The 26,198-nt window shown below is 41.1% G+C and overlaps 1 protein-coding gene and 2 long non-coding RNA genes across 3 annotated transcripts in view; 1 reads left to right on the forward strand and 2 right to left on the reverse strand.

The window, feature by feature from the left end:
• Positions 1–26,198, reverse strand: part of RCOR1 (REST corepressor 1) — a 130,531-nt gene that overhangs the window by 53,569 nt on the left and 50,764 nt on the right. The window lies entirely within an intron of this gene.
• LOC116557727 lies at positions 1,056–25,363 on the forward strand. Its single transcript, XR_004271663.1, has 4 exons — positions 1,056–1,067; positions 7,608–7,619; positions 9,638–9,642; positions 25,076–25,363. It is a non-coding gene; the product is annotated as an uncharacterized LOC116557727 (long non-coding RNA).
• Positions 2,259–13,796, reverse strand: LOC116557728. Its single transcript, XR_004271664.1, has 3 exons — positions 13,780–13,796; positions 11,739–11,741; positions 2,259–4,218 (listed from the first exon to the last, which is right to left on the reverse strand). It is a non-coding gene; the product is annotated as an uncharacterized LOC116557728 (long non-coding RNA).

Genomic DNA, 26,198 nt, shown 5'->3' on the forward strand with positions numbered 1-26,198 from the left:
CACTGTTCAGCCATATACCCTACAGAATTAGTACATGCTCACAATAAAATCTGCACACAGCTGTTTATGGTGGTGTTATTCACAATCACCAAACACTGAAATATTCAAATGTCCTTCAATGGGTAGATGAATAAACCAACTGTAGCACATCCATACACTGGAATAGTACACAGCAATAAAAATAGTGAACTACTTATATATTCAACAGCATAGACGTATCTCCAAAGCATTACAGTGACTGAAAGAAGCCAGTACAAGTTCATTTATACGACATTCTGAAAAAGGCAAAACTACAGGGATACAGAATGGATCCGGGGTTTCTAGGGGCTAGACGTGTGAGGAAGGTTAAGAAAAGTCTGAGGTAGTTCTTGAAGGAGACGGAACTCTTCAGTATCCGAATTGTGGTGGTGTTATATGAAACTCCAGTAGTCCCCCCTTCAGCATTCAGTTACCCATGATCCACTGTAGTCTGAAAACATTCAACTGAAAATTCCAGAAATAATTAGATATGGTTAAGATCTACGATCAGTTGATTACCCTTCATAATGTGGGTGGGCCTTATCCAGTTCACCTAAAGGTCCTAAGAGCAAAAATTGAGATTTTTACAAAAGTTGAGACTGAAGCCTTGACGCCTTCCTACGGCCTGCTCTACAGATTTCAGACTTGTCAGGCCCCTATAACTACATAAACCAATTCCTTAAAATCAATCTCTGAATATATATACATAGATACACCCATACATATTCTAGTAGTTCTGTTTATCTGGGGAACCCTACTACACAGTAACACAGATAGTTACTACAGAAATGTTTATAGGACCAATATAGAGGAAAACCTTTAAAATACATCAACAGGGATTGGATACCGTGGTATGTGACTTCAAAGGAATTAAACACGGGAAAACAAAAATCAGATCTACAGCTATCAACCAGGTTGACTAGAAAAGGCAACTTAAAGGATATGTATAATATCATAACTTAAATGTTGAAAATATAAAATTGGTACTACTAGTTATGGGGTACATTTAAAGAATAAGATGTGTACAACAAAGATATTCTTAAAATCAGGTTAAGAGTCATTGTAAGAGAGGAAGAGCTTGCTTTGTCACACTGCAATGTTTCACTGTTCTCTGAAAAGCCCAGTGTTAAGCAAATACTATTTTGTGTATATTAATGTTCATATACATCTAAAACTTTTTTTTAAGAATTAGAGAGAAATCCTTCACTGTATGATTTGATGTTACCTGATATAATGTCTGTGTTCAAATTTAATATCACCTAGTCCAACACTAAGGAAAATACTCTTCTAGCATATTTTCAGTTCTGCTCTGAAACCCTGAGTTATTTCTCACTCTATAATGCCATATTTTACTTGTCAACTGTTTGGAAGCAGAACAGCAACTTACACGTACATTCCCACTTCAAGGATTGTGGGTTCCAATTTCTCCACATCCTCACCAACACTTGTTATTATCTGATTTTTTGATTCTAGCCAGCAGGTGTGAAGTAGTCTCTCACTGTGGTTTTTATTTGCATTTACCTGATGAATAAAGAGATTGAGCATATGCCACCTGAATATCTTCCATGGAGAAATGTATATTCAGATCTTTTGCCTGTTTTTAGTCAGATTATTTGGCTAAAATGATGGGAATTTAAAATGGTCCCATTCCTCGAAAGGTCAGTTGTCATATAACTCAGCAAATCCACTCCTAGGTTTACAACCCAGAGAAATAAAAACATAGGTCCACACAATAATTTGCATACAAATTTTCATAGCAGCATTACCTAACAGCTAAAAGGTGGAAACAACTCAACTGCCCGTCAACTGATGGCTGAATTTAAAAATCCAGTATGTCTATATGACAGAACATTATACTGTCATGAAAAGGAATAAAATACTAACACATGCTTAGTATGAATGAAACTTGAAAACAGTAAGTGAAAGCAGCCAGTCACATGTACAAAAATCCACAACCTATTTACATGAACTGTCCAGACAGAAAGATTAGTGATTGCCAGAGGGTGGGGAGGCACGTGGAAGTAACAGCAAGCCATTGCTAACAGGTATAGCTTTTTTTTTTTGTTTTTGAGACAGTCTTGCTCTGTTGCCCAGGCTGGAGTGCAGTGGCACGATCTTGGCTCACTACAACCTCCACTTCCCAGGTTTAAAAGATTCTCCTGCCTCAGCCTCCCGAGTAGCTGGGACTACAGGTGCGTGTCACCATGCGCTGATTTTTCTATTTTTAGTAGAGACGGGGTTTCACCATGTTGGTCTCAAAAGAGAAAAAAAAAATTTCCTCCCCATGATATCCATTAAGTATTTTGTATTTTACACTAAAGTTAAATGGCTTAAGGACTCTCAACTGGCAACAGTTCATTCTCTATAAAATGAGGAGGTCAGAAGCAACTTTGGTAATTTAAATACCTGTATCTGTCTACAAAGTATATACCTACTGTCTGACTTCTCTAATCTCTTGCTTTTTACATGCTCAAAGTTTAAATTGGAACAAATAGGTCCATAATTTCCAATCACCAGCTCTCTAGAATTAAAATCTACAATAAATATAGGCATGCTGTAAAGTCCTTAAAAACTCAAACCTCCTGTTCTCCTAAATTTATGGAAAAACATTTTTCCCCTCAAAGATTAGTGATTTCACAAAGAATCTGAAAACTAAACAAATTTTTTCTTTGAAGATTTTTTTCCTCTATGATAATGTGCTCTATTTGCTTGTTTTTAAAAATCAAAAACACTTAAAAATATATTTTAACTTACATTGCAGTTGGTTAACAAGGGGTATAGTATACCCCGCTAGTCCCCCACCTCCAAAATAGGAGCAGGACTTTAAAAAATAAAAAGGCAGGCAAGAACAAAGCTAGACACGGAGAGAAGAGAGATAGAAAGGGCTTCAGCAGTTAGCTCAGTCATGCCACAACTGACATACAACCAACTACTATTGCTTACTTTGTACTGTATTACCCAGTAAATACACTAAATTGTTAATTCCTTGGTAACAAACAATCTATTCTTCATTTTTGTACTGCCACTGCTTATCTTACATGAAGTAGTGCTGTTGGGTCAATTGCTTTCCATACATCTTCAGCTTCTTAATTTTAGCAAGATTTATTCTGATTAGCATCACCACAACAGAAACTATCCTCAGAAGAAATGTTCTTAACACGTATAGTGTGTTGTGTCCTTTGGTATAGTGTTTTACACTTCCAGGGTGAACAGAACAGAGGATGTGATGCAGAGGAATTAAATGTCCACATGAATAGTGATAACAGATTTTAACAAAAGTTGACCTTTCCCCACGTTTTACCCATTTTTAAACATCAGTGTTCCCTGGGTTCCTCTTTTTCATCTAGTATTAATTACTTTCCCTATGTCAGAACACCTAACACTGCAAATTTCTCAAACCATTTATTATGTTAATGACTTCTAAATCTGTATCTCAAGACAGAACACACATTAAGTCACGAACGACTCAAAAAGCATCTCTGCCACAGTTTATTGCCCTCTCATCTACCCTTACCACTATCAACAAGCTGTTTCTTCCTGTTTATCTAAAAAAAATTAACACTATAACTTGTACAGTCACCAACTCCCAGCAATAAGGCTGCAAGTCATCTTGGAGTCCCCTCATCTCCCACTAGCACTCGAGCATACACACTCTGCAAAATCCACTGAGCCCCATCCACTAATCTCTTCAACTTTTCTCAAACCTATCCCTGTTGCCACTAACCTTCAGTTTCCAAATTTGTGGTTTGTCATCTTGTCCTGACTTAAGGGTTCCACGCTAAATTCGGTCTCTCCAAATTCAGTCTCTCTATTAGCTAGAGCAATCTTTCTGAAGCACAATTCATTCTTTATTTTTTTAAGAAACAGAGTCTTGCTCTGTTTGTCCAGGATGGAGTGCAGTGATGTGATCACAGCTCACCGCAGCCTCAAACTCCTGGGCTTAGCTGATCCTCCAGCCTCCCCTCCCAAAGTGCTGGAATTACAGGCATGAGCCACTGCCCCTGGCCCTGAAGCACAATTCTTATCAAGTCACCTTCCATGTTTAAAGTCCTTCTGTAGACATGGATAACTCCCCTCCCCTTCAGTGTGGGCTGTACATAGTGACCTCTTTCCAAAAAAGGGGGTTGTATGGAAAAGCATGGGGCAGGGGATGGAAGAGCACTTTACAGCTGAAACATCAAACAAACTCAGATGTGTCTGCTGTGTCTGTGGTACTCAGCCAGACAACAAAGGTCAACACCAACAGTCATCAGTCTTGCTGATGGTACGTACCCTTGGATGGGATGCAAATGGCACTTTACTTCTACGGTCTTCCTACCCCAAACTTATAACCTCAGTATAATAATGAGAAAAATATCAGACAAATCCCAATTGAGAAACATCCTGCAAAATTTCTGAGTACTCCTCAAAACTAAATCGTCATCAAAAACAAGAAAAATCTTGAGAAACTGTCACAGTCAAGAGGAACCTAAAGCAACAACGCAACTAAATGTAATGTGGAATTCTGGAACAGAAAAGGGATATTAGGTAAAAACTGAGAAAATATGAATAAATCACCAACTTTAGGTAATAATTATGAATCAATCACTAATTGTAACCAATCTACCATAGTAATGTAAGATGTTAATAACAGGAGAAACTGGGCGTAGGGTATATGGAAACTCTCTGTACGATCTTTACAACTTTCCTGTAAACCTGTAATTACTCCAAGATAAAAAATCCTTCTACTGCTTCCCCCACTGTCTTCAGGGAAAAAGCCCATGGCATTCAAGACCCTTCATCATCTGGCCTGCTTATTTTTCTCACCTATGTCCCACACTCAGGACTCCATCCCTCACATGGTCATTACATTCCTGTGCCTTTCTGTTTTGCCACGTCTTTCCTCTAACCACTTCCTTCTCTTTATCTCTTCCCACCAGCTAACTCCTAATCATGCTTCAAGCCACCTCAAGGATCACCATCTTTGGTAAATGTGCTCTTACACTCCTAGTCAGGTTAGCAGTCCACACTCCTCCTCAATACCTTCGTAACACTGGGGACACCTCCTCTATGAAAGTTTAGACTCTTGTCATTAATGGTTTGCATAAAGATATGTGGAGTGAACAATGGCTTTGTAAGGAGCCAATAAGATCTGATGTAATTATTAACTATTATTATGTACCTGCCAGTAACTGGACTAACCACTTCACGCATCTGTCACATAACATACACACAAAATCCTCTAAGATAAGAACTGTTGTAGTCCACATTTAAAAAGAGGAGTTAAGTGATTTGCACCAGATCCTAACGCTGGTCAGGCTCTGAGTTCCCATCTGGGACTCAATCCCATGATGGACCTGAATCCCATTTTAGACACTTTGTTGCTGAGTGATGATGAACAAGGACTTAGCATCATTAATCCTAAAGAAAAATGAAGAAGATAATGCCCACCTTGCAGGGGTTTCCATGAGGATTAGAAAAGCCACCTATTAAGTACTTGGTACACACAGATGCTCCACAACTTACAATGGGGCTAGTCTTGATAAATGCACCATAAATTGAAAATATTGTAAGCCAAAAATGCATTTAATACACCTAACCTAATGAACATCATAGCCTAACCTACCTTAAACGTGCTCAGAACACTTATATTAGCCTGTATTTGGGCAAGATCATCTAACAAAGCTTATTTACAAAAAAAAAAGGGGGGGATGAATATCTCCAGACTAACAAGTTTGAGAACCAGGTAGGGTATGTAAGGGTATCACACCATATATTGCTAGCCAAAAAAAGGATCAAAATTCAAAATAAACTTTCTACTGAATATGTATCACTTTTGTGCCACCTTAAAGTTGAAAAATCCTTAGTTTAATATTTAAGTCAAAAACTGGCTGGGCACAGTGGCTCAGGCCTGTAAGCCCAACACTGTGGGAGGCCGAGGTGGGTGGATCACCTGAGATCAGAAGTTCGACACCAGCCTGGCCAACATGGTGAAACCCTGTCTCCACTGAAAATACAAAATTAGCCAGGTGTGGTGGCAGGTGCCTGTAGTCCCAGCTACTTGGGAGGCTGAGGTAGGAGAATTGCTTGAACCCGGGAGGTTGAGGTGGCAGTGAGCCGAAATCACACCACTGCACTCCAGCCTGGGTGATAGAGCCAGATCCCATCTCCCCTCCGCCCCCCAAAAAAAGAAACAACAACAAAAAACTATGATCAAAAACTGTACTTAATAAATAATAGCCCCATTGATGATAGACTGGACAGAGAAAATGTGGCACATATACACCCTGGAATGTTATACAGCCATCAAAAACGATGAGTTCATGTCCTTTGCAGGGACATGGATGAACCTGGAAACCATCATTCTCAGCAAACTGACACAAGAGCAGAAAATCAAACGCCGCATGTTCTCACTCATAAGTGGGTTTTGAACAATGAGAACACATGGACACAGGGAGGGGAGCACTACACACTGGGGTCTGTTGGGAGGAAATAGGGGAGGGACAGCGGGGGGTGGGGAGTTGGGGAGAGAGAGCATGGGGAGAAATGCCAGATATAGGTGAAGGGGAGGAAGGCAGCAAATCACACTGCCATGTGTGTACCTACGCAACAATCTTGCATGTTCTTCACATGTACCCCAAAACCTAAAATGCAATATAAATAAATAAATAAATAATAGGGATTATTTTCTTTTTCTTCTATTATTTGACATCTTTTAGACCTTTGTATCTTCAGTGTCTAGCACACTGTAAGTGCTTCATAAATGTTAAATAAATTAATATGCAAAACATAGGTTAGGTAGCCAATTAATAAAAAGTTTTAGAAAGGGAGTATATTGTTCTATTTATTCCCTTTCCTTCACCATAGCAATCCAGACTGACAAGTTTGAGAACCAAGTAGATTGGGCAGCAACTCATGTAGCTCTGATCTCTGGGATGCCACCTACTCCCTCTCTTCTTGTACCTCTCTTTATAAGAGCACTGTACCGGGGTGGGGAAAGAAAAAAAAAATAATAATAAGAGCACTGTACCCTCTAAGGGCATAAACTCTATTCCCATGGGTAAGTTATTTCAAAAATACTATGATTTGCAATATTCCAATCTGACAAAAAAAAATGAATGATTTCCCTTAGAACTGGCTCAAGACCAGACATGGTGGCTCACACCTGTAAACCCAGCACTTTGGGAGGCTGAGGTGGGTAGATCACTTGAAGTCAAGAGTTCGAGACCAGCCTGGCCAACATGGTAAAAACCCAGCTCTACTAAAAATGCAACAACAACAACAACAAAAAAAAAAAAACAGTTGGGCACGGTGGCTCACACCTGTAATTCCAGCTGCTCAAGAGGCTGAGGCATGAGACTCACTTGAACCCAGGAAGCAAAGGCTGACATGAGGCAAGACTGTACCACTGTACTCCAGCCTGGGTGATGGAGCAAGACTCTGCCTTCAAAAAAAAAAAAAAAAAAAAGAAAAAAAAAAATTGAACCGGCTCAATCACTGTCCAGTAACCTGAGTTCAGCCAATGGCTGACCTATGTCCCTTTTCTGATTCCCCAAGAAGGAAGTTAGATGCTAATCAAACACTACTAAAGTCAACTGTCCACTAGAAAGTCGAATTGTATAGTCAGTTTCTAACTAATAACATTTTATCTTCTCTCATTCTTTTGGACTCACAAGTGTCTTGGACTCAGAATCGATTTTCTCTAAGAGAAACCAGAAACGCTTTTCTTCCATGTTATCAATAACAAGCTTATTATTTACCACCAGTGTAATTTCGCCACATACGATCCTCAAACCAAAACAAAGACAAAACATTTAGAAGACCACTTAATTTCACAGTGAAATGTTTTAGGCTCAGGTTTCTTGTATTTCTCTTAACACTGCACTATCAGTAATGTAACATACTAATCAGAATGGGCATGGCTTTATTGATTTCACCACCAACCAATCCAAGAGAAAAAAAGCCCTGAAGCCACAGTCTGACTGATGGTGAGGCACCACCATCTTAAGAAGTACAGAGGGCTCAAATTATCCTTTAACACAATTATTCCCAACATCACTAAGACCCAGAGAAAACTTCCAACTACTGTGCCACCAGCTAAGGACACACCTTTAACATTACACCAATGTTGCAAGAGTTCCTTATAAAAGATTGAGTTAAGAAAAATGATAATATGGAATTCATTGCAAGTTTGGCAAAACAGGATGTTAGATGAGAACATAGAAAACCTGGCCACTAAAAATGTTGAGAGAAGTTGCATAAGTCTGTTTTCACGATGCTGATAAAGACATACCCAAGACTGGGCAATTTACAAAAGAAAGAGGTTTAACTGGACTTACAGACAGTTCCATGTGGCTGGGGAAATCTCACAGTCATGGCGGAAAGCAAGGAGGAGCAAGTCACATCTTATGTAGATGGCAGCAGTCAGAGAGGAGCGCTTGTGCAGGGAAACTCTCCTTCAGAAACTATCAAATCTCGCAAGACTCATTCCCTATCATGAGGACAGCACAGAAAAGACCTGGCTCCATGATTCAATTATCTCCCACTGGGTCCGTCCCGCAACATGTGGGAATTATGGGAGCCACAAAATGAGATTTGGGTGAGGATACAGAGCCAAACCATATCATAAGTGTACTGTAAATTAGTTCAGGCTTTCTGAAAGGTAGTTTGGCAAAGTTTAACCTAGCCTCTAGCAATTTATCCCAAAAGAAAATACTCACAGAGCTATGCAAAAACTTACCTACAAAGTTATTCATCAAGTGCTGCTGAAAAACAGCAATAAACTGGAAAGAACTCAAATGTCCAAAAAAGACTCACAATCTAGTACAACCATATAATGCAAACTGTACACATTAAAAGTTGCAGAGTCCTTTTCACAAGATGGCACCGAAAGCGAATGAAGCTCCTGCCTCTCCTAAACCCTAAGCCAAAGCGAAGACTCTGAAGGCCAAAGCAGTGTTGAAAGGTATCCACAGCCACAAAAAAAAAAAAAAAAAAAAAAAAAAAAAAAAAGGAAGATCCACACACCACCCACCTTCTAGCAGCCCAAAACACTGCAACTCCAAAGGCAGCCCAAATATCCTGGGAAAAGGACCCCCAGGAGAATCAAGCTGGACCTCTATGCTACCATCAAGTTTCTGCTGACCACTGAGTCTGCCATGAAGACAGAAGACAACAGCACACTTGTGTTCATTCTGGATGTTAAAGCCAACAAGCACCAGATCACACAAGCTGTGAAAAAGCTCTACGACACTGATGTGACCAAGGTCAACACCCTGATTTGGCCTGATGGAGAAGGCTTATGTTCGATTGGCTCCTGATGACGATGCTTTGGATGTTGCCAACAAAACTGGGATCATCTAAACTGCATCCCGCTGGCTAATTCTAAATATATGTGCATCTTTTCACCAGGGAGAAAAAAAAAGTTGCAGAAGTATATACATTTAATGACTTGGGAAAACCGTACATAAAGTAAAACATGCAAATGACAACAAAGTGCTGCATACTACAGAATCATCCATTATAACAGCTCACAGGCAGGGCATAGTGGTCACGTCTGTAATCCCAGCACTTTAAGAGGCCAAGGCTGGAGGATTGCTTGAGGTCAGGAATTTGAGACCAGCCTGGGCAACAAAGTAAGACCCTGTCACTACAAAAAAAAAAAAAAAATAGGCACAGTGGCTCACACCTGTAGTTCCAGCTACTTGGAATGCCGAGGTGGGTGAACTGCTTGAGTCCAGGAGTTCAAGGCTGCAGTGAGCCACGATCGTGCCACAATACAGCCTCAGCGACAGAGCAAGACTCTGCCTCAAAAACAAACAAAAACTCAGGTCCGATTCAAATTATGTTTCCATAATCATAACCACATGTGCTAACATCTTGCTATAGCTGATTGTCTTATCTCACTTCCTCTGCAGATATGTCTATCCTGAGCTGAAGGAACTCCCTCTGCTCACCTCTGATGAGAGAACTAATACCCAAGGAAATACTTTCCCCCAGTGCTTTTCCTAAAGCACGTAATACATAATTATACCATTGACTAAATTTTTCTTAATGAGAAGCTATTTCTTCTGTTTGAGTCTTATAAGGTTATAAAATGTTGAGAACAGAAAGCCAATGACATACTGTAGTTTCATGAAAGAGGATGGAATTACCACATATCCGTTGGTAAAACTAAAAACAGAGGACTAGCGGTCAGGCTTTTTAAAGGTCATATAACTGTAAGTGACTTTTCTTTCTTTTTTGAGACAAGTTCTCCCCCTGTTGTCCAGGCTGGAGTGCAGTGGGCCAATCTCGGCTCACTCCACCTTGGCCTCCCAAGTAGCTAGGATTACAGGCACCCACCACCATGCCCAGCTAATTTTTTTGTATTTTTAGTACAGACAGGGTTTCACCCTGCTGCACAGGCTGGTCTCGAACTCCCAGGCTCAAGCAATCCACCTGCTTCAGCCTCCCACAGTGCTAGGATTACAGGACTGAGCCACCGCACCTGGCCTATAACTGACTTTTCTGTAACTAATACAGATTTGTGAGGATTTTATTCGATTTCTACCCCCAAATTCTCTCTTTACAGTGCTTTATCCCTTTGAAAAAGAGCTGAGCAATATCACTACTATACAATTTTACCCTTTTTAAAAACTAACGTGAACTAATTTATAAAATAGTAAGTTTACAAAAGTCACTCTATACTAAGGAAATACCTATCCTTGTAATATTGTTTGAAGATGAAAGGATGAAATGTACCATGCAATCTCTTCATTAACATACCGATATGGTAATAATCATACTTTAACAATAGCCAAAAACCAGACGCTGTCAATTTCTCATTACTAGTCCCAGAAAAGACACATCTATTTTCTTCTTGATTTAGAATAGATTAAAAAGTTAATTTTGGCGGGGCACAGTGGTTCACACCTGTAATCCAGCATTGTGGGAGGCCAAGGGGGGAGAATCACTTGAGGCCAGGAGTTCAAGACCAGCCTAGGCAACACAGTAAGATCCCAACTCTACAGGGCATGATGTTGCACTCCTGCAGCTCCAGCTACTCAGGAGGCTAACACGGGAGGACTGCTGGAGCCCAGGAGTCCACGATTGCAGTAAGCCATGATCATACACCAAGCTGCACTCTAGCCTGGGTGAAAGAATGAGGCCCCATCTCTAAAAGTGGCGGCGGGCGTGGGGGACATGGGGGGGTAGTTAATTACAGAACATATGGGGGGGAAAGCTTTACCCAAAAACAAATCTATGCAAAATATCTTCAAATTTTCATGTTGTTAAGAAAACCATTCAAACCACAAGTATCACTCATAATGTACATCACATTCTTAAGAGTTGTGTTAACTAAAATCAGCATATCCACAAGATAGCCCACTAGGATGAATTAATTAGATGAGTTCAGAACTCAGACCATCAGTTTGAAATTCTAGATATGCATCTACAAAATTTAAAGACACTGGACACTTTATTTCAAATAGGGCTTTATTTTCTCATTTGGAACCAGTGGTTAAAGATACTCTGTACCTCACAGTGACAGAATTAAATGAGATTAAAAAAAAAAAAAAACATATATAAGGTGCTTAGCTCAATGCCTCAGCACAACATGAGCACACTACTCACTAGATTATTTATCTTATTATGAAAGCCAGTGTTAGGAGTAAAAGAACAGAAAACCACCTAAAAATAACTCAACATTAACTGCTTTATGCTTCTTGACTACGGCTGTCTTCTACATTCCCAAACACTGACTAGGCTCTACGTGGTTTATTCAGGCTGCAATAACGTCCTTACCACACTTTCTACCTCCTCTCTCTGCCTCCAAATCCAAGTTTATTATATAAATGGCAGCAGGAGATGCCGCTCCCATACTGTCCAGGTAACACTACTTCACATTACCCTTGCAAGAAGTCCCCACAAATTCAAGCAACTCTAGAAACTATTAAAGTTACAAAGGACTTCACAAATAGAGTTTACTTAATTTACAAGTGTGGAAACCATACACATGAAGTGTCTTGGCAGAGGTGACAGCGTCAAGGCCAAGCCTTTAATGCAGGACCCCACGCCTATTCCAGCCCAGAGCTCTCTGGAACACACTTTATTACATTATTACATTCATCCCAGACCTTTCCGGTTTGAGACATATGCATGCCAGAATAGGTTCCTTGTCCTGGTATTCCATCACTTTGCAGGAATTCAGTAAAATTAAGATAAATTTTTATTGTTGTTAATATTATGTTAGGCACCACCAGAATAACCAAAATAAAAATGGAAGACTTTACGAGCCCTAATGATTCTGGCACCTATTTATAAGTGCTGATCAGGTGAGACTTTTTTTTGATACTGAAGGCCACGAAACTCTGCATCAACAAAACTCTACTTGTTCATATGCAAATATAAAATTGCAGTAATTTATCCAAGTATTTATGGAGATCTTATCTAAAGAACTTCTTTTTTAAAAATCAAATAAAAAGCCCAGTAAGTCAGTAGAATAATGGGCAAAGACCTTTCCTAAAAAAAAGCAGCTTCCTTGTTGGAGAATTTCATATAATTTATGTAAATACTCCCCAAACCCCTCTAGGAGATGAAGCTTAGATCCTTAAATCCACCCCCTGCCCCGCAACTTGAGTGTAGGTTGGACTTACTAACTTGTTTCCAAAAAAAATAAGTATGGAAGGTGGTGAATGTATGCAGTAGAGAAACATGACCTTGGCCATGATTTTTTTTTTTTTTTTTCCCTGAGACAAAGTCTCACTCTGTTGCCAGGCTGGAAGTGCAGTGGGGCGATCTTAGCTTATTGCAACCACCGCCTCCTGGGTTCAAGCGATTCTCCTGCCTCAGCCTCTAAAGTAGCTGAGCTACAGGGTGCGCGCCACCACATCCAGCTAATTTTTGTATTTTTAGTAGAGACGGGGTTTCTCCATGTTGGCCAGATGGGCTCCGTCTCTTGACCTTGTGATCTGCCCACCTCAGCCTCCCTAAGTGCCCGATTACAGGCGTAAGCCACTATGCCCAGCCAGCCTTGGCCATGATTAACAGTACCAGCAATAAATCATGGTGTAGCATACACTACACCCCCCACCATTCCAACAGGATGAGATGAAAGGCACTTCACCTCTGGGGATTCTTCCCCAGATTCATAACCCTAGTCTAATCATGTGAAAAACAGCAACTGGGGAGATATCATAATTAAATGCAATGCATACGGTACCCTGGATTGGATTCTAGAACAGAAATGAATGTTAATGGGAAAAACTAGTAGAATCTAAATAAAATGTGGAGCTTAGTAATGTACCAGTGTTGGTTTCTTGATTTTGACAAGCACACCTTGGTGATATAAGGGAAACCTGCCAGAGGGGTCTAATAATTGATAGCATACAGGAAAGGGTTGGGGGTGGGTAGGTAGCCATCCTGTTCTGAGAAAAAAGTCACACTCTAAAAACTTTCCAGAATTCAAGTCACAAATTAAGAAAACCCTTTTTATTGTTTTTGTTGTTGTTGTTTTTTCAGAGTCTCACTCTCACCCAGCCTGGAGTGCAATGATACGATCTTGGCTCACTGCAACTTCTTGCCTCCCTGGATCAAATGGTTCTCATGCCTTAGCCTCCCGAGGAGCTGGGATTATAGGTGCACACACCAGCACAAACAGCTAATTTTTGTTTTGTTTTTTTTTTTTTTTTAGTAGAGGCTAAGTTTCATCATGTTGGCCACACTGGTCTCGAACTCCCAGTCTCAAGTGATCTCCCCATCTCGGCCTCCCAAAGTGCTGGGAGTACAGATGTGAGCCACAGCACTCAGCCAGAAAAACCTTCTTTAAAAAGCAGAAGGCTGGGCATGGTGACTCTTACCTGTAATCCCAGAACTTTGGGAGGCAGGAGGCGGGTGGATCACCTGAGGTCGGGAGTTCCAGACTAGCCTGACCAACAGTGAAACCCTGTCTCTACTAAAAATACAAAAATTAGCTTGGCATAGTGATAAGTGCCTGTAATCCCAGCTACTTGGGACGCTGAGACAAGAGAATCACTTGAACCTGGGAGGCAGAGATTGCAGTGAGCTAAGATCAAGCCATTGCATTCCAGGCTGGGCAACAGAGTGAAACTCCAGCTCAAAAAAAAAAAAAAAAAAAAAAAAAAGCCAGGCCGTGTGGCTCATGCCTGCAATTCCAGCACTTCGGGAGGCCAAGAGAGGCAGGCGGATCACTTGAGGTTGGGAGTTCGAGACCAGCCTGACCAACATGAAGAAACCCCGTCTCTACTAAAAATGCAAAATTAGCCAGGCACGATGATGCATGCCTGTGATCCCAGTACTTGGGAGGTAGAGGCAAGAGAATCCCTTGAACCTGGGGGAAAAAGGTTTCAGTGAGCCGGGATGGTGCCATTGCACTCCAGCCTGGCCAAAAAGAGTGAAACTCCATCTCAAAAAATATATAGAAAAAAAGAAAAACTTTAAAACTGCAGTCTACAGCTCATTTTTTAAAAAGAACAGCCAGGCACAGTGGCTCATACCTGTAATCCCAGCACTTTGGGAGGCTGAGGCGGGCAGATCACTTGAGGTCAAGAGTTAGACACCAGCCTAACCAACATGGTGAAACCCTGTTTCTAATAAAAATACAAAAATTAGCTGGGCATGGTGGTGTGTGCCTATAAACACACCTGCTTGGGAGGGTGAGGCCGGAGAATCACCTGAACCGGGGAGGCAGAGGTTGCAGTGAGCTGAGATCATGCCACTACACTCCAGCCTGGGCCACAAGGCAAGGCTCTGTTTCAAAATAAATAAATAAAATAGGCCAGGTGCAGTGGCTCACGCCTGTAATCTCAGCACTTTGTGAGGCCAAGGTGGGAGAATCACAAGGTCAGGAGGTCGAGACCAGCCTAACCAACATGGTGAAACCCCGTATCTACTCAAAAAATACAAAAATTAGCTGGGTATGGTGGTAGGTGCCTGTAATCCCAGCTACTCAGGAGGCTGAGGCAGGAGAATCATTTGAACTAGGAGGTGGAGGTTGCAGTGAGCTGAGACGGCGCAACTGCACTCCAGTCTGGGTGACAGAGCAAGACTCTGTCTCAAAGAAAATAAATAAAATAAAAAAATAAATAAATTAAAAAGAACACCCCTCATAAAGAAGAAAACTCTTATACTTGTTTCGGAGAAGCAATATAGTGGGAAACTGCCCTATATAAAGTTTGTCCTTAATCATTAGATTTGTTTTGTTTTGTTTTGTTTGAGACGGAGTCTCTCTGTCACCCAGGCTGGAGTGCAATGGCACAATCTTGGCTCACTGCAACCTCCGCCACCTCCACTTGAGGTGCTGATCACCTCAAGTGATCTGCCTACCTCAGCCTCCCAAAGTGCTGGGATTATAGATATGAGCCACCACACCTGGTCAATCATCAGATCTTGAGAGTGAACATAAAAGCTGACATTTAAAATTACACTAGAATTAATAAGCCAAAATTTCTAACATCAAAAAGGATGGGTAAGACTTCTGTGTTATGTCAGTTTTAATGTGAAGCAACAAAAGCATCATAAGAAAGGTTAAGAAGTTAGTTCCAAGAAGTAAATCGGTCTTAAGTTAGGATTAAAACATGGGTTTGAATTAACCTAACAAAAACCAGTATGCCATTATTCCTCGAACATGAGGACATGATGTCGCCTGAAAGGACTCACCAAAAAAAACCCAGGTGGGAAATCCTAAATCTATGTACTGACACTATGAACACATCCATATCCAGCACTGCGAGGCAGAACACTTTGCAAAGATATCCTCGAAAATATTTTTCACAAGTTTCTACCCTGTGTTTTGGGTTTACACAGTCAACCTAAATTACATAAGGAAAAAAAATTAAACTTTAGAAAATTTTTCTGGCTGGGCATGGTGGCTCATGCCACAGTATTCCATCCTGGGCGAGAGAGTAAGACTCTGTCTCAAGAAAAAAAAAGAAAAATTTTCTGGGCAGGCACTATCGGAGTAATCCCAGCACTTTGGGAGGCTGAGGTGGGTGGATGGCTTGAGGTCAGAGTTCAAAACCAGCCTGGCCAACATGGTGAAACCCCACCTCTACTAAAAACACAAAAAATCAGCCAGGCATGGTGGCACGCCTGTAATCCCAGTTACTCGGGAGGCTGAAACAGGACAATCACTTGAACTCAAGATGCAGAGGTTGTAGTGATCACACCACCGCACTCCAGCCTGAGTGACAGAGTGAGACTTCATCTCCAAAAAAAAAAAAAATATATATATATATATATATATTTTTTTTTCTCCCCTTAAAAATATCTCAGCTTGGCGGGCACGGCGGCTCATATCTGTAATCCCAGCACTTTGGGAGGCTGAGGCAGGCAGATGACTTGAGGTCAGGAGTTCGAGACCAGCCTGGCCAACACGGTGAAACTCCATCTCTACTAAAATACAAAAATTAGCTGGGCGTGGTGGCGTGCACCTATAATCTTAGCTACTCAGGAGACTGACGCAGGAGAATGACTTGAACCCAGGAGGCAGAGGTTGTGGTGAGCCAAGATTGTGCCACTGTACTCCAGCCGGGGTGACAAAGCAAGACCCTCAACTCAAAAAAACAAAAATCTCAGCAAAGTGATTTCCAAGAATGAAAAGAATCTGTTTCCACGCGAATGGGTACATCAAGAAACATTACAACTCATACAAACTTACTCTTAATTTTGGAATCCACTGCATTATCTGGTTCAAAGGTTTATTTCTTTTTTGTTGTTGTTGTTGTTGTTGTTTTTGGTTTTTTTTTTTTTGAGATGAAGTGTTACTTTGTCACCCAGGTTGGAGCTCAGTGGCGTGATCTCGGCTCACCGAGACCTCCACCTCCCAGGTTCAAGTGATTCTCCTGCCTCAGCCTCCCAAGTAGCTGGGATTACAGGGCCCTGCTACTACGTCCAGCTAACTTTTCTATTTTTAGTAGAGACAGGGTTTCACCATGTTGGGGTCCTGAACTCCTATCTCTGGCAATTTGCTCGCCTCAGCTTCCCAAAGTGCTGGGACTACAGGCACAAGCCACCAAGCCCGGCCTTCTCCCTCATTTTTTGTTTTACACATACAACCAGTGGGAGGTAGAGGACGGAACATGCTAGAAGGACATATTTCTTGACCACCTATTATGTGCCAGGCACTTTACAAAAAGGAGCTTGTAATCTTCACAATTTTCTGAACTATTAATAAATACCTAAACCAGTGCTTAAAAAATTAAAAGATTATAAAAAACATATGAAAATATCATAAAGCAAAACAAAAGTAAATTATAAAACATGCCATAGTTAAGGTATTGAGAGGAAGGAATGCCAATGAGCTTCACAGAAAGGGAAGAATGCCCGTGAGTCATTCAGCTTCCTGCCATTCTAAAATAAAGTACAACAGGTCAGATACTCACCAGCATTTAAACAGGATCCTTGTAGAGAAGAAACCAGAAAACTGTTTGCCTCCAGGAAGGGAAAATGGAAAGCTAGGAATGCACAAGAAATCTATTTCTCTTGTGTGTAACCCTTTTGGGTCTTTTAATTTTATACCATATGCCTGTACTGCCTAGCCAAATATTCAACAAAATATAACTTAAAAAAAAAAAAGTTGGCCGCAGTGGCAAATGCCAGAGATCCCAGTATTTTGGGAGGCCGAGGAAGGAAGATGGCTTGAGGCCAGAAGTTAGGGACTAGCCTGGAAAACATGCCAAGACCTCATCTCTACAAAAAATGTTTTAAAAATGAGCCAGGCATAGTGTCACCTACCTCCAGACCTAGCCACTTGGGAGGCTGAAGTAGGAGGATCCTTTAAGCCCAGGAGGCTGACACTGCAGTGAGCTTTGATCATGTCACTGCACTCCAGCCTGCGTGATGGAGAGATCCCGTCTCAAAAAAAAAAAGAGAGAGAGAAAAGAAAAAAACAAACAAAAAGAATAGAGGGCGGAAAAAAGTCAACCACAAGGAAAGAGGTGTGGCCAAGACCATCAGTTCTATTGCTTATTCTTTTTTTTTTTTTAGACATTTTTCTTCATTTTCTTACAGAGACAGGTTCTCACTATCTTGCCCAGGCTGGCTTCAAACTCAGGTTCAAGTGATCCTCCTGTCCTTGCCTAAGTAAGACTTCATTTCAAAAAAAAGAAAACAGAAAAAAAAAAAGAAATATGAGACTCGGCAATTTATAAAGAAAACAGGTTTAACTGGCTCAAAGTTCCACAGGCTGTACAAGAAGCATGATGCTGGTATCTGCCCAGCTTCTGGGGAGGCCTCAGGAAACTTACAATCATGGTGGAAGGCAAAGGGAAAGCAAGCATATGTTACATCACCAGAGGAGGAGCATAACAGAGAAGAGGGAGGTGCTACGCACTTTGAGACGGACCAGATCTAATGAGAACGCACTCACTCACAACAGCACCAATGGGGATATCCAGCCCCATAATCTAATCATCTCCCACCAGGCTCCACCTCCAACACTGGGGATTACAATTAGACACAGATTTGGGTGGGGACACAGATTCAAAGCATATCTAACAACTATGAGCCTTCTATGAACTATTAAAGAATAACACTATAGGCTGCGTGTGGGGACTCATGCCTGTAATCCTAACACTTTGGGAAGCCAAGGCCAGCCTGGGCAACATGGAAAAACTTTGTCTCTACCAAAAATACGAAAAAATTAGCTGGGTGTGGTGATGAGCACCTGTGGTCCCAGCCACTCAGGAGGCTGAGGTGGGAGGATTGCTTGAGCCCAGGAGGTGGAGGCTCCAGTTAGCCAAGACTGTACCACTACACTCCAGCCTGGGCGACAGTGAGATCCAGTCTCAATTTAAAAAGTAATAAAAAGAATAGCATTATAAAATCCAACACCTGGTATTTTCAATTTTTTTTAATCTATATTCCCCCCTCAAATCTTCCAGATACACACTCCTCCCATTTTATTTGTACAGTTACGCATGTTAAGTGTTCATTATTTATCAATGGTAGTATTTTTGTTCAGTGGAAGACAGAAAATGTTAAAGTAGGTGGTTGTTACGTATCTACCAAAAAAGTCAGCTAGGAGGCTGATTTTCTAAGTGACAAAAATAGAATATGCTAGAAAGAAATAAAGTTTGTAGAATTTTCACCCAAATTACAGTTTCAATGAAAGGACACAAAAAATACTGAAATACAGATGTGGGTGGATGGTGTAACATTTGAAGGGAACTGTTCAGAAGAACAAGCAGATAGGCAAGCTTAAAAGAAACAAATAATATAATCACCCAAAGAAAACAGGGAGTTTGAGGACACAGAATGAGGCAAAGGAACACTGCCAGAAGATGACAAGTAGAGAGGGTGTTTGCAATTCACTGCTCAGCCTTTCTTCCATTCATGTAACTGGGCAATGAAGACAAGGTATTCACTGTTAAGTCATTCTGAAGGAGAGTTCTCTAATCTCTTTCAGTTTCAATTTTCTCTTCTATAAAAATGGAGGAGACCAGGCATGGTGGCTCTCGCCTGTAATCCCAGCACTTTGGGAGGCAGAAGAAGGCACATCGCCTGAGTTCAGGAGTTCCAGACCAGCCTGATCAACATGGAGAAACCCTGTCTCTACTAAAAATACAAAATTAGCTTGGCATGGTGGTGCATGTCTGTAATCCCAGCTACTCAGGAGGCTGAGGCAGGAGAATCGCTAGAACCTAGGAGGCAGAGGTTGTGGTGAGCCAAGATTGCACCATTGCACTCCAGTCTGGGCAACAAGAGCAAAACTCCATCCCCGCCCCCCCCCCCCCCCCAAAAAAAGGAGGAAACAGTTCCTTCTTCAAAGAGTTTAAACAGCAGGATAAAACAAACAGCAAACATTCTGGTACGTTTTAGGAGCTTAAAATAATCAATCCAAACGCCACGAATAGATTCAATCATAAGGACACTTTTAAGAAACTCAGTTACAAGGCTCACATCTAAAGCATATCTAACAAATTAAATAAAAAAAAAATAAAACATTCCTAGCAAGTTCTACTCATTCTAAGTCAACTCGGCGTAATGATCCCCCAGTGTAAGTTCCCATTTATTTATAAAACCTATTGAGAATCAACTTGGGAGACCTTCAGCCACAGGATATCAGATCTATGCAGCTATCTAAATAATTAGGGAGCCCGGCATGATGGCTCATGCCTATATTCCAGCAGTTTGGGAGGTCAAGGCAGGAGGACCCATTGAGCCCACAAGTTGCGGGCAGTAGTAGTAAGCTATGATCGTGGCACTGCACTCCAGAGCCTGGGAAACAAAGGAGGACTCTGTATCTATAAATAAATAACCCATTTATTTTGCAACTGTGCTTACTCATATCAATTCACCTCTTTCCAGTCAGCAAGCCTATATATATATATATATAATATGTGTATATATATATATAATGTGTGTATATATATATATATACAATGTGTGTATATATATATATATATACACACACACAAATCAGTTCACTTCTACTCTAGTCTCTTGAGCTATTTTCAAAATCTTCTTTTTATTTATTTATTTTTTTTGAGACGTAATCTCACTCTGTTGCCCAGGCTGGAGTGCAGTGGCGTAATCTTGGCTCACTGCAACTTCCACCTCCTGGGTTCAGCTGACTCTCCTGCCTCAGCCTCCTGAGTAGCTGGGATTACAAACATGTGCCACACCATGCTCGGCTAATTTCGGTATTTTTAGGGTCTGGCCATGCTGGTCTCAAACTCCTGACCTCGTCATCCACCCACCGTGGCATCCCAAAGTGCTGGGATTACAGGCATGAGCCACTGCGCCCAGCCTATTTCCAAATTCTACACTTTTTATTAATAGCAATACTCCAAACACACTGTCAAAATTCTTCTAACCAGTTAGTCAACAATCTACTGCCTAACAACAATAGTTTCATTAGCTACTAGTGAATTAGGAGTTAATGTTTTAAATGAGAATATTCTCATTAAGATATCCGTATTCTATTATGAGTCTAAGTCTCATTGTCTAATACAGAAAATATTAGTAATAAGATAATTAAGTTATTCAATAAAGAGCAAACCATCAAATATTTTACATCTAAGAGCAAGGACTCTAAAGCAAGCCAGTAAGTTTGAAACATCTCAAGTCAGTTCCTACCTCAGTTGATAAAGGACACCCATAATACCAATGAGAAGGAAGAGCCCAATAATTCAAATGTTTATTACTTGATACACAACAACTGCAGAATAACCAATGTCTTACACAAACACAGAAATTTCATGGTACTGCTCCTCCATCAGTAAAATGAGAAGCATGAAGTTACTCTCTAGAGTCCATTTAATGGAAAAATTAAGTGGTTTAATCCTGTCTAACACTTTGATGCCTGACTTCCCTTTACCAATATCGAAGGGAATTGTTTTGTTTTTTAATGGAGTGGATGTGGTGAGGTGTGTAGAATGTGTGCATTTTTTTCCTATTCTCTTCCTCTGATCCTTCAAGCTTCATTAATAAACTTCAGAATAGACTAATCTCAGTCTTTAACCACTGCTGATCACTATGATTCCACCATCCATCCTCCATCGAGACAGGATCTTGCTCTGTCCCTTAGACTGGAATGCAGTGGCACTCACTGCAGGCCTCTAATTCCTGAACTCAAGTGATCCTCCCACCTCGGCTTCCCAAAGGCACCAGCCACCACACATGCGGCCACCATGATTCTTTAAGCTCTCGCCTTTCTTCACTGCCTTCATACACAAACCAGGTTAGATAACCAATTCATTTTCCTGGGGATCACTGCCGATGCCAATTTCGTCAACCAAATTTTTTACAGTAAACAGAGCACATTCTATCTAATATAAGCAACTAAATGGCTCAACAGGAAGGTCACAAAACCAGATTCACATGCTATGCAACTAGGACAACACCAGAATTATCCCACAGAACTACTTCATTGGAGGTCTTAACTGCTGCAGGTGTTAAACACAAGGACACTGGGCAGTGGACACCGCCACTAGAACCTCCTGCCTCTGAAAGCTGGCAGCCATGCTTGCCTACTTCACATTACTTGCTTCCTAATCCTAGTCTTGCCCTGGTACATGAAGCAAAAGTCACACATCTATGCCAAACTACAAGAGAGGATGGGAAAGCATAGTAATAGCTTCTACTGTGGTGTGGACAATTTCCCCTCAAAGATGGAGTGTGTAAGTGCTGGTAGCCAAAATGCATGACTAGGTCCACAGCGATACCACACTAGCTGCTTACATCCTAAGGCCCCTGTGTACTTTTTCTCAGTTTATTCCCTAAATTGCTCCCTAAGTTCAGTGCTATGGCACTCTCCTAGTTTATGACTAGTAAATACTATTCATAACTCAATCATGTTGCATTCCGTTGTTGTAAGTCCATTCTTACATAATGTGTTTTACCTGATTTTTATTTTTGTTAAGAGACAGGGTCTTGCTCTGTCACCCAGACCAGAGTTCAGTGGTGTGATCATGTGTGATTCTTTACCTGGAATTAATAACCGTCTTTTTTTGCTTGTTTGGTTTTCTGTATATGTATCACTAATTCACCTCTGAACTTCCACTACATGTGTAAGTCTCAACACATCAGGTTATCTACTGGTCGTTTATTTCTTGACAACACCCCTGTGGAGCCCTGTCTTCACTCACCAATCTGGACTAACTGGTCAATCCTTACACAACTATTATCCCACAATTTCTCTTTACTCTAGGAATTCTCTTTACCTTATCCTTTGCTGGATTCTGTATCTGGGCCAAGCTTTCAGGGAGATTAAGCAAATGAGTAACTATATTAAAGATGAGAACCAAGATTCTCACTGTCAGAGACAGGAGCTACAAATAAGGAAAAGTAGAAGGCTAGAATGAAGCCTATGATGTTGGATCAAAATGGTGGCATTTGTGTAATTCATGGTTATAGAGATAGAGGTATATACAGAGAAACAGGTAATAAGTATGTGTAAATATACACACAGATCTATTTACTTGTTCTGCCCACTGAGAAGACTAAAAGCAATGAAAACATGGCAGCAATAAACACAGCTAGTGTCCAGATACTGATTTCTATAATACTATTCTCCACTTCAAAAGAATGACTCCTCCTTAGACAAACAGTTGACTCTAGGAAGAGGCAGGGAAAATATAAAACAAACCCGAAATATTCTGATATACCATAAACAAGCATTTAAAGGATTACAGATGGCCAGGTGCAATAGCTCATGCCTGTAATCCCAGCACTTCAGAAGGCTGAAGCAGGCAGATCACCTGAGATCAGGAGTTCAATATCAGCCTGGCCAATATAGTGAAACCTTGTCTTCACTAAAATTACAAAAAATTAGGTGGGCATGGTGGCAGGATAATTGCTTGGACCAGGAGGCGGAGGTTGCAGTGAGCCGAGATCGTGCCACTGCAATCCAGCCTGGGCAACAGAGTGAGCTTCTGTCGCCAAAAAAACAAACAAACAAACAAACAAACCATACAAAAATTAGCCAAATGTGGTGGCACACACCTGTGATCTCAGCTACTCAGGAGGTGAGGCAGGGGAACCGCCTGAACTCAGGAGGTGGAGGTTGCACTGAGGCGAGATCATGCCACTACACTCCAGCTTTGGCAACAGAGCAGGACTCTGTCTCAAAAAAATAAAAATAAAAATAAAGGATTATAGATATTTGACAAAAGGACACAGGAGTCAGCTTGAAGGAACTCCCACTGGCCAAATCTGGAATAATCTGAGCATGAGATTAAAAATGATAGGTTGACCATGGTGGCACATGCCTGCAATCCCAGCACTTTGGCAGGCTGAGGTGGGAGAAATGCCTGAGTCTAGGAGTTTGAGATCAACCTGGGCAACATAGCAGGATCTCATCACTACTCAAATTTTTTAAAAAATTAGCCTGGGCGCAGTGGCTCATGCCTGTAATCCCAACACTTTGGGAGGCTGAGGCAGGCAGATCACCTGAGGTCTGGAGTTTGAGACCAGCCTGACCAATATGGAGAAACCCCGTCTTTACTAAAAATACAAAATTATCCAGGTGTGGTGCTGCATGCCTGTAATCCCAGCTACTTTAGAGGCTGAAGCAGGAGAATTGCTTGAACCTGGGAGATGGAGGTTGCAGTGAGCTGAGATTGTGCCACTGCACTCCAGCCTGGGCACAAAGAGCAAAATTCCATCTCAAGAGAAAAAAAAAAGAAAAAAGAAAAAAATTAGCTGGGCACAGCGGCAGGTGCCTGCAGTCCCAACTACTTGGGACACTGAGGCAAGAGAATTGCTTGAGCACAAGAGGTGATGGCTGCAGTGAGCTGTTACCACGCCACTGCACTCCAGCCTGGGCAGCAGAGCAAGACCCTTTCTCTAAAAAATAATTATAAACTGACTATACAACCCTTTTTATAAAATGGGGAATTATAAATCCCTACTGATATGAATAAACAAATGGCAGAGAAGTAGGAACCCCAAACTCTAACCCCCATAAAATACTTACTACACATCTACAAATAAGTACAAAAACTAATGTTACAGGAGGCTGGGGGCGGTGGCTCACGTCTATAATCCCAGCACTTTGGGAGGCCAAAGTGGGCAGATCACAAGGTCAGGAGTTTGAGACCAACCTGGCTAACATGGTTAAACCCCGTCTCTACTAAAAACACAAAAATTATCCAACATCTTACTCTTTATTGGAGTGGGTTTCTATTTTCTCAGGATAAATCCTTAAGAAATCTTTATGCTATGAAAAACAAGCTTTATTATTGCATGTATTTTAGAAACTTGTGTACAAACATTCACAGAAACATTATTCATGGTAGCTAAAAAGTGGAAACAGCACAAATGTCCATCAAGTGATGAAGGGATAAATGTAGTACAGCTGTACAATGGAATATTATCAGCCATGAAAAGAAATGAAGGACTGATCCATGCTATGACACAAATGAATCTTCAAAGTACTATGCTAAGTGGAAAAAGCCAGTCACCAAGGACTACATATTACATGACCTAATTTATATGAAATGCCCAGAATAAGCAAATCCAGAGACAGAAAGTAGATTGGTGGCTGCCGAGGGCTAGAGAATTAAGGAAAATGACTGTTAGTGGGTAGAGGGTTTCTTTTAGGAGTGACAAAAATGTTCTAAAACAGATGCAGTAATGGTTGTACAACTCAGTAAATATACTAAAATTCAAAAAATGGTACAGTTTAAAATCAGTGAATTGTATGACCCTCAATAAAGCTGTGATTTTTTTTAAAAAGGAAACAGAAAATAAAACCTTAGGAGAAAAAAATGAAATAACATGTCTGCAACTTATTTTCAAATAAGTTTCAAAATACTTTTTGAAATACTTGTTTCAAAAGTATTATGTATATTATACATATATAGAGAGAGAATAAGTCCATTCTCTTAAATAAGTCCCTCCTCTACTAAAAATAAAAATAAAAATTAGCCAGGTGTGGTAGAGGGCACCTATAATCCCAGCTACTCAGGAGGCTGAGGCAGAGAACTGCTTGAACCCAGGTGGCGGAGGTTGCAGTGACTGTGCCACTGCACTCCAGGCTGGGTGACAGAGTAAGACTCTGTCTCAAAAATAATAATATTTTTGAAAAATAAAATAAACTCCTACATGTCTAAAATGTCTTAGGCCAAGCATGGTAGCTCAGGCCTATAGTCCCAGCACTTTGGGAGGACAAGGTTGGGTGGATCACTTGAGGTCAGGAGTTCAAGAGCATCCTGGCCAACATGGCAAAAACAGTCTCTACTAAAAACACAAAAATTAGCCAGGCATGGTGGCACACATCTGTAGTCCCAGTTATTCAGGAGGCTGAGGCAGGAGAATCGCTTGAACCTGGAAGACAGAGGCTGCAGTAAGCTGAGATCATGCCACTGCACTCCAGCCTGGGAGACAGAGTACAACTCCGTCTTAAAAATAAATAAAATAAATAAATAAAAAATGTTGATACTGGCCGGGCGCGGCGGCTAAAGCCTGTAATCCCAGCACTTTGGGAGGCCGAGGCGGGTGGATCACGAGGTCAAGAGATCAAGACCATCCTGGTCAACATGGTGAAACCCTGTCTCTACTAAAACTACAAAAAAAATTAGCTGGGCATGGTGGCGCATGCCTGTAGTCCCAGCTACTCAGGAGGCTGAGGCAGGAGAATTGCCTGAACCCAGGAGGCGGAGGTTGCGGTGAGCCGAGATCGCGCCATTGCACTCCAGCCTGGGTAACAAGAGCGAAACTCTGTCTCAAAAAAAAAAAAAAAAAAAAAAAAAAAA

The sequence above is a fragment of the Sapajus apella genome, unplaced genomic scaffold (genome assembly GCF_009761245.1).
Source record: "Sapajus apella isolate SASKATOON/1434 unplaced genomic scaffold, GSC_monkey_1.0 scaffold20, whole genome shotgun sequence".
Taxonomy (NCBI): domain Eukaryota; kingdom Metazoa; phylum Chordata; class Mammalia; order Primates; family Cebidae; genus Sapajus; species Sapajus apella.